The sequence below is a fragment of the Marmota flaviventris genome, chromosome 5 (genome assembly GCF_047511675.1).
Source record: "Marmota flaviventris isolate mMarFla1 chromosome 5, mMarFla1.hap1, whole genome shotgun sequence".
NCBI lineage: Eukaryota > Metazoa > Chordata > Mammalia > Rodentia > Sciuridae > Marmota > Marmota flaviventris.
This window is the reverse complement of record NC_092502.1, coordinates 40,061,132-40,075,361: the sequence shown is the minus strand read 5'-3', so window position 1 is coordinate 40,075,361 and position 14,230 is coordinate 40,061,132. Positions and strand designations below refer to the sequence as shown.

The following is a 14,230-nucleotide window of genomic DNA, read 5'->3' as shown; positions in this document are numbered from 1 at the left end:
GATTAAGTGCCCCTGGGTTCAATCACTTGTAAGAAAAAAACAAATCCAAACCATAACCACAAGCTAGAGAAATATGTGAATGCTGTAAGTGGAGCTTAATGGGCAATTCTGATTGGGGATCAGAAGACCAGACGGCTGATAGGAACAGACAGAAAGATTGTGCTCATGAGATTTCAAATGGAAATGAATACTCTATTGGGAATTGGCCTAGAGGCTGCTCACGTTATATTTGGGCAAAGAACTTGTTTACATTTTGTCTGTGCCCTGAGACTTTGTGAGAGGATATGTTTAAAGATGATGGACTAATGAATCTGGCAGAAAAAATTTCATGGCAGTATAACATTCAGGCAGTGGCATGGTTATTGTTTAAGTTTTTCATTACTGTGACTAAAATACCTGACAAGAACAACTTAGAGAATGGAACATTTATCGGGGGCACGTAGTTTCAGAGGTCTTAGTCCATAGATGGCTGACTCCATTGATCTGGGACTAAGGTAAAGCAGCTAATCATGGCAGAGGACCCAGCAGAGGAAAGCTGCTCAGATCATGGTGGGGTTAGGAAGCAAAGAGACAGAGGAATGGGAGAAGGGTCCACAGGGAAGAAGCACCTTTCCAAGGGATGTCTCCAGTGACTCACCTCCTCCAGTCACACCCCATCTGCCTATACTTACCACCCAGTCAGTCCATTCTAACCAGGATGGACTTATTAGGTTACAGCTCTCATGATCTAATAATTCAATCTACAAACATTCCTGCATTATTACAGGAGCTTTGAGGGGATTCCTCATTTCCAAACCCTAGCAGGTATTGATGGGTGCTTTAATCCAGAAATACAACAAGAATCAAGAGTAAAAAGCAGAGCAGAAAAGCTCATAAAACTTATGGTTTGACCAGAATAGGACACTGTATAAAGGTCCGCCAAGGAGCATGTAGTTGCTTAAGAGATTAACACGGTTAGAAAGAAGCCAAGTACTTTTCACCAGGAGAGATACCTTGAGGACATCTAAAGAATTGGCTAGATTCCACCAATTGTAGGTTCATAGGTATAAAAATATAAATTCTTTTCAAGGACCTTCCTTTGAGAAGACAGTGTGTGTATGCGTGGGGGTGCCTGCTTGCACAGTGCTGCCTAGGGAATTGTTTCCCTGGAATTTGTTTCCCCAAGTTCAGTCATTAGGGTTCTGAGAGGCTGCTGCAGTCATGGTTAAAAAAAAGTCCTAGGTACAGCTCCTGCAGGCAGCAGACCTTGGCATGGTTTTGAGGGCACAGAGCATGCAAGAGTTATGGGGTCACAGAGGCTCCCATCAATATTTCAAAGGAAAGCCCGGGAAGCTAGTGTGTGACAGAGTTAGATTCCCTGTAAGCTGTTCCTGACAGGGTGAGATGTGAAGCTGTGAGAGTGAAGTGGAGGGTGCCAGAAACAGAGAATGCCTGCCAGGGGAAGCTGCAGGCAGTGAGCGGAGCCAGTCCAAGAGAGGGGCCGTGTACGCCGCAACCAGCAAGGCTATAAAGGCAGGTCTGCCCAAGTCTTTTTTTGGAGAGAGGGGGTGCCAGGGATTGAACTCAAGGGCATTCTACCTCTGAGCCCCATCCCCAGCCCTATTTTGTATTTTATTTAGAGACAGGGTCTCACTGAGTTGCCTAACACCTCACTTATGCTGAGACTGGCTTTGAACTTGCAATCCTCCCACCTCAGCCTCCGGAGCTGCTGGGATTACAAGCGAGCACCACTGTGCCCAGCTGACCAAGCCCTTTTGATACTAAAGCTTGGTCCTTATTCCTGTTGCCAATCCAATAACAAGAACAGGGTTTGAGAAAAACCTTAATTATATTGCTAGTAGATAGGAAGGGAGGAGACTGACATCACAGAAGCTGCCATTCTCACTGCCAAGAGGAACAGAGAACTTTAAAAAGTGGATACAAGGGCTGTTTTTCAAGTATCATTATCAGTAGATCTAATTAATGTTCAACTTATGTACTTGAGAAATCTGTTGTTCCAGTTTCCAGGTCTGGGATTTCTTTATTCTTTTCTCTGTTGTTGTTCTTTTTAGATAAACATGCCAGTAGGGTGTATTTTGACATATCATACGTACATGGAGTCTAACTTCCCATTCTTGTGGTTCTCATGGTGTGGAGTTACGCTAGTCGAGTGTTCATATGTGAACACAGGAAGGTTACTGATTCATTCCACTGTCTTTCCTGTTTTCACCCCTCCCTTCCCTTCATTCCCCTTTGTCTACTGAACTTCTACTCTTCCCTCCCCCTGGGGTTCCTTTATTCTTGTCAGCAGTGAATGTAATCACACATAACTTGGTTTAGGGCAGGAAGAATGATGGTCTTGCTTCCCCCATGATTAGGAAAGGAAGAAGGGGAAGAGGAAGAGAAAATAATGTCAGTTTCACAAGTCACTAGTGGTCAAGCAGCGAGGTTTTGACTTCAAAACATGAAGTGAACTCTGTTACACTTCAGAGCTCATGCCATGTGTGCCAGACACGGAGCTAGAGGGTTTAATGTTTGCATCCCCAGATTTCTGTGTTTCTTTGATTCCTGCTTCTGTGTTGCTCTTGATCTCTCTTTATTTCCCTATTCCTTCCTTTGGGAAGGGGAATGTTTACCCAGTTCCATTGTATCTTGGATATATGTAATTTGTTCTTTTTTTACAGAGAATCACATCTGAGTTTGCCTGAGTCTCAGAGGAGTATCTGGACTTGAAATTTTGAGCAATGATGACACTGTTAAGACTTTGGAACCTCTTGGAGATGGACTAAATGCATTTTGTGAAATGGACATGGGCCTTTGGGGTACAGGGGGCTATTGTTAGGATTTAGCTCTTAAATGTCCCCTAAAAGCACATATGCTAAAGGTTTGGTTGCCAACCTGTGGAACTATTGGGAAGTTGTTGAACTTTTAGGAGGTGGGGCTTAATGGAAGGAAGTTAGGTCATTGGGGGCATGCCCTTAAAAAAGCTATTGGGACCCTAGGGCCTTCCTTTCTCTCTCTTTGCTTCCCAAACACTGTAAGGTGAGCAGTTTCCTCTGCCATGGGGTCCTGCCATGATGTACTGCCTTGCAATAGGCCCAAAGTGATGGGGCCAGGTGACTCTGAAACCATTAGCCAAAATAAATCTTTACTCCTTTGAGTTGATTTTTCTCAGGTATTTTGTCACAGTGATGCAAAGCTAATATACCTAGTAAGTGAAACGTGATAGTTATTGTTATTACTCATGAGAATGTATGAGAAAAACCTGCTAAAGATAGAGGCCTGAATTTAGACCTAAAAACCAGAAACACCTTTTGATCTAATCTCAGAATTTATCTGTCATCTAGATCAAACTTAGCAATGTCTTCCTTTTGTGCTTAGCTCACCCAAATTGCATAAGTCTTTAAGAAGCAGTGTGAGAGTGTTTGGCTCTGAGCTCTTCTGGGTGAGAAAAAAGAAGTGTCAACATACTTTAATTCTCAAAAACTGTGATGATACCTCAACTAGTGAAAGTTGGGGATGAAAACAACAATGACAAAAAAGACATCTAAAAAAAAAATGCCTTCTTACTATTCAGGAGCAAGTCTCCCTCCACCCAAAGCATGCCAAAAGCTAAATATCCCTTGGAATCTGTGGGGGATTGGTTCCAGACCTCCCTGCAGATCCCAAAGCAAACACTGTTCAAGTCCCTTATATAAAATGGCTTAGTACTTCATGTTACCTACAAATACCTCCTGCACACTCCAAATTATCTGTAGATTATTCAAAATCCCTAATGTTACTGGCAGCCAAGCCAAGAAACCTGCCTAGATCCTGGCTAACTAGATTTGGTCACCTGCCCATGTAAGAAATAAACCATGTAAAAAGAAAAATGAATTTAATTACAGTTTGGCCCAAATCAGGGAAAATCAGCTAATCTCTCTGCTGGTCCTATAGAAGCAGTTACAGTTAATAGAAACAAAAGCCAGGAAATATGCATATGTAGATTTAGCTAGACTGTGCTGATTTATGTTACTAATTGTAACATAAATACCTTACAATTCCAGTTTCCTTGGTGCCTTCCTGGGCCAGGTGCAGCCTTTCAGTTTCCATTCTCAGTATGAGGAAGCTGGGATGGAGGAATATTGGTTCTCAGGAAACTGGGGAGATTGGGCCATATTGCATTACAAGTATGTGCTATATAAATACTTGATCTACTCTGCTGTTTAGGGAATAATGACAAAGAAAAGTCTGTACATGGTCAGTACAGATGCAATTTTTTCCAAATATTTTTGATCCATAATTTGTTGAGTCCACAGATGAAGAGCACACAGATACAGAGGACTAATTAAGTTTGAGCACCTAGTATCTGTGCAAGGTACATCATCTATAACTCTGTAGACAATGAAACTTAACATCAGAGAGGGAAAGTAACTTGCTCAAAGTTACACAACTAGTGAACAGAGGTCTACACCAGAATTTCTCAACGTCAATACTACCAACATCTCAGAATGGGCAATTGTAGAGACTGTGATGTGCATTATAGGATGCTTAGCTGCATCCCTGGCATATACCACTAGATGGCAGTAGCATCCCCTCAGTTTTGAAACCAAAAATGTGTTCAGACATTGCTAAGTGTGCTTAGGGGAACAAATCCCCCAGTTGAGAATCACTGGTCTCTATCCATAAGGAAAGCCAACATCACCAACAGATTACAAAAAGTGGCTTCACAGGGGTGGGCTTGGAGTCCTCTGGGCAAGGTCAATGCTAGTGGAGCTCCAGTTAGGTGAAGAGTTCCTGGAAGTTAGAGAACCTCATGGAAATCCCTTCTTTTGGTAATTCATCTTTACATGCTGACCTAATTACTGAAGTGCCTTTGCTTATTACTGAGGATAAGTAATGACCACCTGCTATTTTAAATCTGTACTAAGGCTAGTTGCAGTTATAATGGCCTTTGAAGGCCTTTGAAATGAAAAGAGGCTCTAACACTTAGACAAAAACATGGGGGCTCTGCTTTTTCTTCTTACCTGGAATTCAACTTCACCTGATGCAGGTTTCTCCTCTATCCATTCTTCTCGTGTTGTTTGTGCTACTGGATATCATGCCCAGGGCTTCATGCAAGCTAGGCAAGTGCTCCACCCCTGAGCTACATCCCCACACCTCTTCTCTGTCCATCCTTAAACTCCAAACGCAAAAGAAATGCCAGAAGAAAATGGCTTCAGAACAGTGGTAGGAAAACTGGGTCTTCAATCAAATAGACAACGTTCAATTTCAATCTCTGCCATTTAGTATCTGGGTAAATGATTTAAGCCGTTTAACTTAAGTCTCAGTTTTTCCAATAATGTTTAATTCATGAAGGAAGAAAATAAGATTAAATAACATCAATTATTTAATATATTTAGCTCATGGTGTTATATATTAAACTAGACAAAATAGTGGGGGTTTTGCACATAAATAGACTAATTATAATTATAATTTCTGTCTATTGAGAATTACCACATACCAAATATTAAGATAGAGATGGGTGATTTAGGCAGTGTTTATAGTCTTCAAAGAAAAGCTGAAAAGCGCTATAATTTGAATTTTTTGAGGTTCTGGGGATGAAACCCAGGGCCTCATGCATGCTAGGCAAGTGCTATCCTACTGAACTATACCCCCAGCACCTTATTCTCATTTTTGAGATAAGGAAATTCAGGATGGAAATTAAGAAATCCACTCAAGATCCAAAAACCTGTAGTGTATGTTAGAACCCACCCAGTAAGAGATATTTACATATCTCAATTATAGTTGGATAATCCGCAAAGGTACATTTTAAGACTTTTTGAACAGGGATTCTTCTCTTTTTATCATACACCTTGGAGATTCTTTGTATGATTGGTGAGCCTTGTCATTCATAAATGTGTGGAAGGGTGAAATTAATTCATGGAAACATTAATTTCAAAAAATGTGTCCAAAAAGCCCCCCCCTCATTCTGTCAATAAATATGACATAATCACAGAACAGTCAGAATCCACATTTTTTAAGCACACTTGGGACCTTCTCTGGAAGAATCTATATGCTAGACCACAAAACCAGCTCCCATGGGACTCACACTAGCGTGGGAAACCAGGCAGAGGAAAAGAAAAATAAAAACAAGATGTCTGCAGAGAGTTGTAGGCAAATGACATAGAATGAAACTGAGAAAGTGGGTGGAAGAGAGGAATATTTTAAGATGTTCAGAAATAGTTTTAAAGAAGTGAAACTTCTTTTGAATTGAAATGCGAATGTCAAGAATTGGCCAGGTCATATGAGATTGTATAGATTATTGCATCTTTATAGCTGTTGCAGATATTAGGAATCATTAAGTCCCTGTCCCCTAGCCCCAAGTATCATTTGTATGGATGAATAACTTAAATGATCAGTGGTTGACCCTAGTTATAAAGAAGGGGAGAGGAGCTGGGCACGATGGTGCACGCCTCTAATCCCAGTGTCTTGGGAGGCTGAGACAGGAGGATTGCGAGTTCAAAGCCAGCCTCAGCAACAGTAAGGCACTAAGCAACTCAGTGAGACCCTGTCTCTAAATACAATACAAAATAGGGCTGGGGATGTGGCTCAGTGGTCAAGTGCCCCTGAGTTCAATCCCCACTATGCCCCCTTCAAAAAAAAAAAAAAGAAAGAAAAAGAAAAGGAAGAGAGGAATTGACCCAAAGAACGGCTGTTACTCAAGAGGAAACAGCAGTAGGAACAGATTAGCAGTCACAGCACGAATCTTGTTCAGTGGCTTCTGTACAGATAAGGAACCAGAGATCCTGAGAAGCTAAACACTTGCCTGAGGCCATTCAATTAGATATTGGTAGGGCCAGGACAAGACTAGGTCTCCTGGATGCTGGTCGACTCTGAGCTCAGGGTCTGCCTTGAGCCCTGGCTGCCCTATGTCCAGGTCTTAGTTTCCAGTCCTTGGAGAGATTTATATCACTGCGATAATCTCTGGTTTTATCGTCTCTCTACTAGAAAGGCTCATGGTATTCTAGGAAATAGACATATCAGTTGACAATGAAAGACACCTGCTTGGAGCAGATTAACCTTCCATAAATCAGTCCCTCTTTCCTTTGGCATGGAGAGTGAATTGCTATTTTAAGTGGAGGCCTCCTAAGAGATTTACGTACAAATATTTACTAGTGCCAGACGTTGGGGAGACAGCGGTAAGCCAGTACCGGCACAATCTCTTGTCATCTCCAAGCCTACAGTCAGATATAAATATATATATATATGTATATATATAAACAGCTGTAAGACTGTAACAGTAACAAGTGTTGGCAAGCAGTGATTCTGGGGCAGTTGGGGTAGGGGTCTAGTAAGGGGATCTGGATAAGGTTTCTTGAGGAAGCAACACTTGGGGTGGACATCTGAAGGAGAACAGCAGATATGCAGGGAAAGAGGGAGAGTCAAAGAAGTTCTGGTTGAGGCATATGTAACCCCCTGCAGCAGGAAGGATGATGCACAGAGAGCAAAAGGGAACTTTTAGTGCTGAAAGATCAGTTAAATCGAGTAGATTTTGTTTGAGAAGAACAAAACAAAAATGATTCACAAATTGGCCAACTCCCAGAACTAGAGCAGATCATGAGATCTGCATACAACCAGGTGATAGGAAAGCATTCCCAGAAAACAGAAGTGAGGCATTGAAAACAACTTAGTTGGCTACAGCGTAGTCAATCAGTCAATTGGTTACAGCTTCATATAGTTTGGGTCTAGAACGTCCCCCCAAAACTCACGTGTTGAAAGCGTGGTCCTGAATACAGTGAAGTCCAGAGGTAGGGCTTTTGGAAAGTGATTGGATCATTAGGGCTCTGATCTCATCAGGATTAAATCCACTGATGGATTCATAATTTGATGGCATTGTTAAAGGTGGTGGAAACTGTAGGAGGTGGGACCTAGTTGGGGTGAGTAGGTCACTGGGGGCATGCCTTGGAAGGGTATTATGATTTAGATATAAGGTATCCCCCCAAAGCTCCTGTGTTAATGCAGGAATGTTCCGAGGTAAAATGATGGGATCGTGAGAGCTGCAACCTAATCAGTCCATCCTAGTTTAAAAGGACTGAGGTGGTAAGTGTGGGCAGGTGACGTGTGGCTACAGGAGGTAGGTCACTGGGTGCATGCCCTGAAAGGGTTCATCTTCCCAAAACCTCTTCCTTTTCCCTCTCTCTCCCTCTCTTTCTCTCCCTCTCTCCCTCCCTCCCTCTCCTGCTCCCCCGCCCACAGCTTTCTGGCCACCATAAGTGAAGCAGCACTCCTCCACTGTACCCTTCTGCTGTGATATTCTGCCTAACTTCAGGCCCAAAGAAATGGAGCCAGTTGACCTTAGACTGTGCCACTTGACCTTACAGTGAGCCACAATAAATCTTTCCTCCTCTAAGTTGTTTTTCTTGGGTATTTTGTCACAACAACAAAAAGCTGATTGCCCATTTTTAAATTGGGTTGTCTTCTGATTGAGTTGTAAGAGTTCTTTATTCTGAATATGAGTCTTTTGTCAAATGATATACAAATATTCTCTCCCAGCGTATGATTTATTTTTCCATCTTAACAGTCTCTTTTGAAGTGCAAAAGTTATTTTGAGGAAGTCAAATTTATCATCTTTTCCCTTTATGGATCATGTTTTTGATGTCATATCTAAGAACTCTTTGCCTAATCAAGGTCATGAAGATTATCACCTGCATTTCCTTCTAAAAGTTTATAGTTTAGCTCTTACATTTAGGCCTATGATAGATTTTAAATTAAACTTTTGAGATAACAGTCTAGCTTTTTTGCATCCAATTATCCCAGCACCATTTATTTATAAGACTACATTTGCCATTAAATTAACAGCATCTTTGTCAAACTGCTATCATTTTTAATATTTTTCTTGTTTTTTTTCCTACAAACTCATCTTCTTTCTTTCTTTTTCTTTTCTTTTCTTTCTTTTTTTTTTTTTTGGTACCAGGGATTGAATCCAAGGACACTTAACCACTGAGCCACATCCCCAGCCCTTTTTATTTTTTTATTTTCAGTCAGGGTCTCACTAAGTTACTTAGGGACTCAGTAAGTTGCTGAGGCTGCCTCTGAACTCAGAATCTTCCTGCTTCAGCCTCCTAAGCCATTGGGATCACAAGCATGTGCCACTGTGCCTGGACTCATCATTAGAATATATTTATTCTTTTAAATATATTTTCCAGTTTGCTTCTATTAATTTCAGTTCTAAAGTGTGGACTTGCTTTGTCTGTTATCTGTCTTTTCATCTATGACTTTTATTTCCTCATGAGTGATTACCCTTAATAGCTGTTACTGTGGGAATGGCTTGCATCTCTTTGCAAGACAGAATTTCAAGTCCCTCAAAGTCCCCAGCAAGCTCAAGTAGACTTTTAAATTAGAATTGTTGGCATGATGAGGTAATGTGACTCTCTGAAGCAGGAGAAATATGGTTTCATTCATTGTTTTAGTCTTTCGGTGGTAATAAAAGCTACCCTTATTGGGTACTCTGGTGTAAGGTGCCATACACTGTATCAGATACTTACACAGGCATTAATAGTTCTACTTTACAGATGGGGAAAGCAAGGATCAGAGATATTTAGTGACTTGCTTTAGAGGTTGCATGGTGAGTTATTGGTGGAGGTGGCATTGACACAGCTGAATTCAAAAGTCCCAGTTCTACAACTTTAGCTGACCAGCTCCAGGAATCTCTCCCCTCCCTAAATAATTCTCACTGACCCTTCAGTTAGTTCCTCACTCCTCTATTTCTACCTTGGCTTCAATTTTATGAAAAGCAGGATGATTTAATGATGTGCTCCTGCAGCAGCAGAAAGTGAAAGGTGGATGTGATGATGTGTGTTGAGTCTGTTGGCAAAGTGTGTCTTCCATCCTGGGTGAGGTTCTAGGTGATTGTTCCAGTTGGGCAATTTTATCTTAATGCTGCCTTCTGATTTTGAACTATAAGAGTGAAAAAAATGTTCCTAAATCTCTTTCTCATTCAAATTTCAAGAGAACCCATCAGACCCTCTCCTGGGTTGTAGCCTCCAAGACTGAGGTCTAAAGCTCTGCCTGTAATGAGGACAGGGTGGGTCACAGCAAGAAGAAAGACAAGTCACCTGGGAAGGTAGGTCAGCCCCAAAGCACTGTATTGTCAGTTTTGCATTGCTATAATGAAATACCTGAGGCTGGATACTTAAAAAGAAAAGAGGTATATTTGGCTCACAGTTTTGGAGGCCTAAAGTCTAAAGGACACTGAGTCATCTCTGCAAGGAGCCCCACTGCCTGCATCACCACATGGTGGGAGGGAGGGAGGGAGAAATCACACAGTGAGAGCAGGAAGCCAAAGAGTGAAGAGGGGCCAGTCTTGCAATCTAAGGCCCTGCCTCTTAGAGGTCTCTGCCACACTAGGGGCCATCTCCCAACACATGAACCTTTGGGGGCCAAATCACATCCAGACCATATCCAAATGACAACAAGCACTTGGGCTTTATAACCCCTTAAAATACAGAATTTTCACAGTGTGTTCCTCTGACCTTTGGCCCTATAGGAGTTGAGCGTCTCTGAGTTGCTCTAGGCATCCTCCTGTGATGGTAAAGGGGCTTGCCAAGAAATAGCTGCCACTGGGCCTGTGAGCCGGGCTCGGCTCCAGCGAGTTTCCAAAGGGAAGGAGGTAGCCATTTGGGGAGCACCTCTACTCTGCTGAGTGTACTAATTAGGAAAAGGGAACCCGAGCCACCCAGAACAGGTGCAGCGCTTCAGGGGTTGCTCCTAAAAAGGGAACTAGTACAAATGAGCTTAAATGAGGCAGAATAAAGGCTGGCAGAGAGCATGGCAGCTGGTGGCAGACAGGGAGACAGGTAGAAAGGACAAATAGTGAACAGGAAGGTAGAGCCCAGGAGTAGGCTGAGGCGTGGAGCCAGATCTTCAGGGAAGGATGGGAAAACTGAATAGCATCTTTTGGAGCAGAGGAGGCCTAATCAAGAACAGCAGAGATGGGAGCTGGAACATGCCACCAGGGCAACATCAACTCAGTTCATCACAAGGAAGTGTTTACTGGGCACAGGCACTGGGGACACAGCAGTGAACAAGATATCTAGGCCCTGAACTGGGAATGGGGTTGATAGCCAACTGGGATGGAGGTAGGGAAGAGAGGATAAAGAAGATTTAAGTCAGTGGTAGTAACTGTAAGGGCAATAAAACAAGGTGATTGTGACCAGACACCGCGGGCTCACATCTACAATCCCAGCTACTTGGGAGGTTGAGGCAGGAGGATCACAAATTTGAGGCCAGCCTCAGCAATTTAGTGAGAACCTGTCTCAAATAAAAACTAGAAAGGGCTGGGGGATGTTGCTTAGTGATAGAGCACCCCTGGGTCCAATCGCCCCAGTATTGGAAAGAAAGAGAGAGAGAGAGGATGTGATGGGGGGTTGGAGGGAGAGAGGGAAAGGAAAAAAACCAAGGTGATTGTGTGGGTTCTGGGGAACTATTTTAGAATGGGTAGTGAGGGAGGCCCCTATGAGGGAGTAGATCCTAGGGAATAGTCATTAAGGACAAACATCTTCCTCCTCACCAAAACTCACATTGAAATGTAATGCCCTTGTGAGGTATTCAGAGGTGGGACCTTTGCCCTCTTGCATGGATTAACCTATTCATGGATTAATGGGCTATCTCCAAGTGCTTCTGGTATAAGAGGCAATTTGGCTCTTTCTTTTGCCATGTGACATTCTGCGCTGCCTCCAGACTCTGCAGAGTCCCACCAACAAGAAAGCCCTCACTGGATGTAGCTACCCAATCATGGACTTTCCACTTTTTGGAGCTGTGAGCAAAAATAAACCTCTTTTCTTTATAAATTACAGTCAGAGATATTCTGTTACAGTAACAGAAAACAGACTCAGACACTTCCTTTCTATGTGAAGGAAATACCCAATGCTGAGTTATCAGACAAGAAAATAGTTACCTTTTCCACTAAACAAAACAGTGCTTCTTCCTAATCCAATATCACAGCCTGGGAAGTTCACACGCTAACCCCTGTTTGTGGTAAGGGGGCATGGCTCACATAGAAGCTGTAACAGAGACACCTCACAATTTCTGTCAGCCTGAAAGGAAGGACAGGATTCTATCATGTATTGAAGAACTACTATGTTGCTCATATGTACCTTATTGTTAAGAACTTTTTATTTGGGACTATTTTACATTTATAATAAAATTGCAAACTTTTTTTTTTGAAGGCCACTACCTTTATTGATCTAAAAACCTTTACAAGGACAGTGGCTGTTATCCAAAAAAAGTACCAAATGGCATCAAACAGACCAGAGGTGAAGGTGGGGGTGAAGGAAGGGGCCAGGAATCTAATCGGAAAAGCTGGTTAATGGTTTCCATGGAACTGGCAGGGGAAAGAGAAAGGGAGTTGCATGCAAGAGCAAAAATTCCAAAAAGATTGAAATGGTGAGGGGAGAGAACTCCAAAGACCCTGGAGTATGACAACAGCAATCTCTTCCTTTACAGAGGACAAGGAGCCCCCACTCAGCTGCAGACTCTGGAGACTTGATAATGGGGCTAGGGATTGAGGGCTCCCCAGAGAACCTCACAAGAAGGCATCACACCATTCTCAAAGGCACCCAAGGCAGTCCTGGGACTGCTTGGCATTGGCACCATGTGTCCTTCAGCCATTCTGGAAGAGGTCTTCATCTTTCTTTAGCATCAGAAACTGACCGAGGACGACTATGCCTTGTCAAAGCCCCTTTCCTCCAGCTTCTTGCCCAGGACTTCACCAATCCCAGCCAGGCTCCCCACTGGCTTTTCCCCCATAGGCTCTGCCACGAAGTCTTGATGCTTTGGGAAGGTTGTCATCTTTTTTTTTTTTTTTTTTTAAATATTTATTTATTTTTTTAGTTTTCGGCGGACACAACATCTTTGTTTGTATGTGGTGCTGAGGATCGAACCCGGGCCGCACGCATGACAGGCGAGCGCGCTACCACTTGAGCCACAGCCCCAGCCCAAGGTTGTCATCTTGATTGAGCTTAATAGGCAGCTCCGGCTCCTGTAACGGTTGCTCTTGCTACTCAAAATTGCAAGCTTTTAAAATATTTATTTTAAAAAATTTTTAATTGTTGATGGACCTTTATTTTGTTTATATGCAGTGCTGAGAATTGAACCCAGTGCCTGACCGTGCTAGGCAAGTGCTCTACCACTGAGCCACGATTCCATCTTTTTAAATATTTAAATACAATAGAAAGTTCCTGTAAACCGGGTATGGTGGCATATGACTGTGATCCCTGCTACTCAGGAGGCTGAGGCAGGAAGATGGCAACCTGGGCAAGTTAGCAAGACCCTGTCTCCACTTGGTCTTAGCCAAAAGGCAGAGCAGTGAATTTTTTTTTTTTTTTTAAGTGCTGGGGATCAAACCCAGGGCCTTGTACATGCCAGGCAAATGCTGTACCACAAGATATAGCTCCAGCCCCAAGACCCTGTCTCACAATAAAATAAAAAGAGTCAGGGATGTAGCTCAGTGACAGGACACTTGCCTGGAATGCAGGAGACCCATAGGTTCAATCCCCAGTACCCATTACTCAGCTTTCCAACATCTTATGTAACTATAGTGTATTTGTCAAAACTATAAAACTGACAATGATCTAGTACTATTACCTAAACTATGGACTTTTTTTGGATTTGACAATTCTTGTTTTATTAATTCATATTCTGTAACTATAACAAAATACCTGAAGTTGTGTAACTTATAAAGAAAAGACGATTATTGTGCTCACAGTTTTGTTAGCTGAAAAATCCAAAGGGTATGGTGCTGAATCTGACAAGGACTTGCTGGCTACATCACCTCATGGTGACAGCATCATGGCAGGAGCACATGGATGAGGGAGAAATCACATGGAAAGAAAGGGAACCAGATGGGGATAGGGTCAGTCTCACTCTTTTATAACAACCCTCTCATAAGAATGACAGAATTCCTTTGGAGGGCAGTACCCTCAATAACCTAATTATTTCCCACTGGACCCAGTTTTTAAAGGTCCTATCCACCATCTCTTATATCACCACTCTGGGGACCAAGATCCCAACATACGAACCCTTAAGGGACAAAGCACATTCCAATATAGCAATTATCTTTTATTTTTTATTTATTTTTTTTAAAGAGAGAGAGAGAGGGAGGGGGAGAGAGAGAGAGAGAGAATTTTAATATTTATTTTTCAGTTTTCGGCGGACACAACATCTTTGTTTGTATGTGGTGCTGAGGATCGAACCCGGCCGCTCGCATGCCAGGTGAGCGCGCTACCACTTG

At 42.5% G+C, this 14,230-nt stretch overlaps 1 pseudogene; it reads right to left on the bottom strand.

Annotated features, from left to right (window-relative positions):
• Positions 1 to 12,523: 12,523 nt before the first annotated feature.
• Positions 12,524 to 12,789, bottom strand: LOC114097162 (barrier-to-autointegration factor pseudogene; annotated as a pseudogene).
• Positions 12,790 to 14,230: the final 1,441 nt, after the last annotated feature.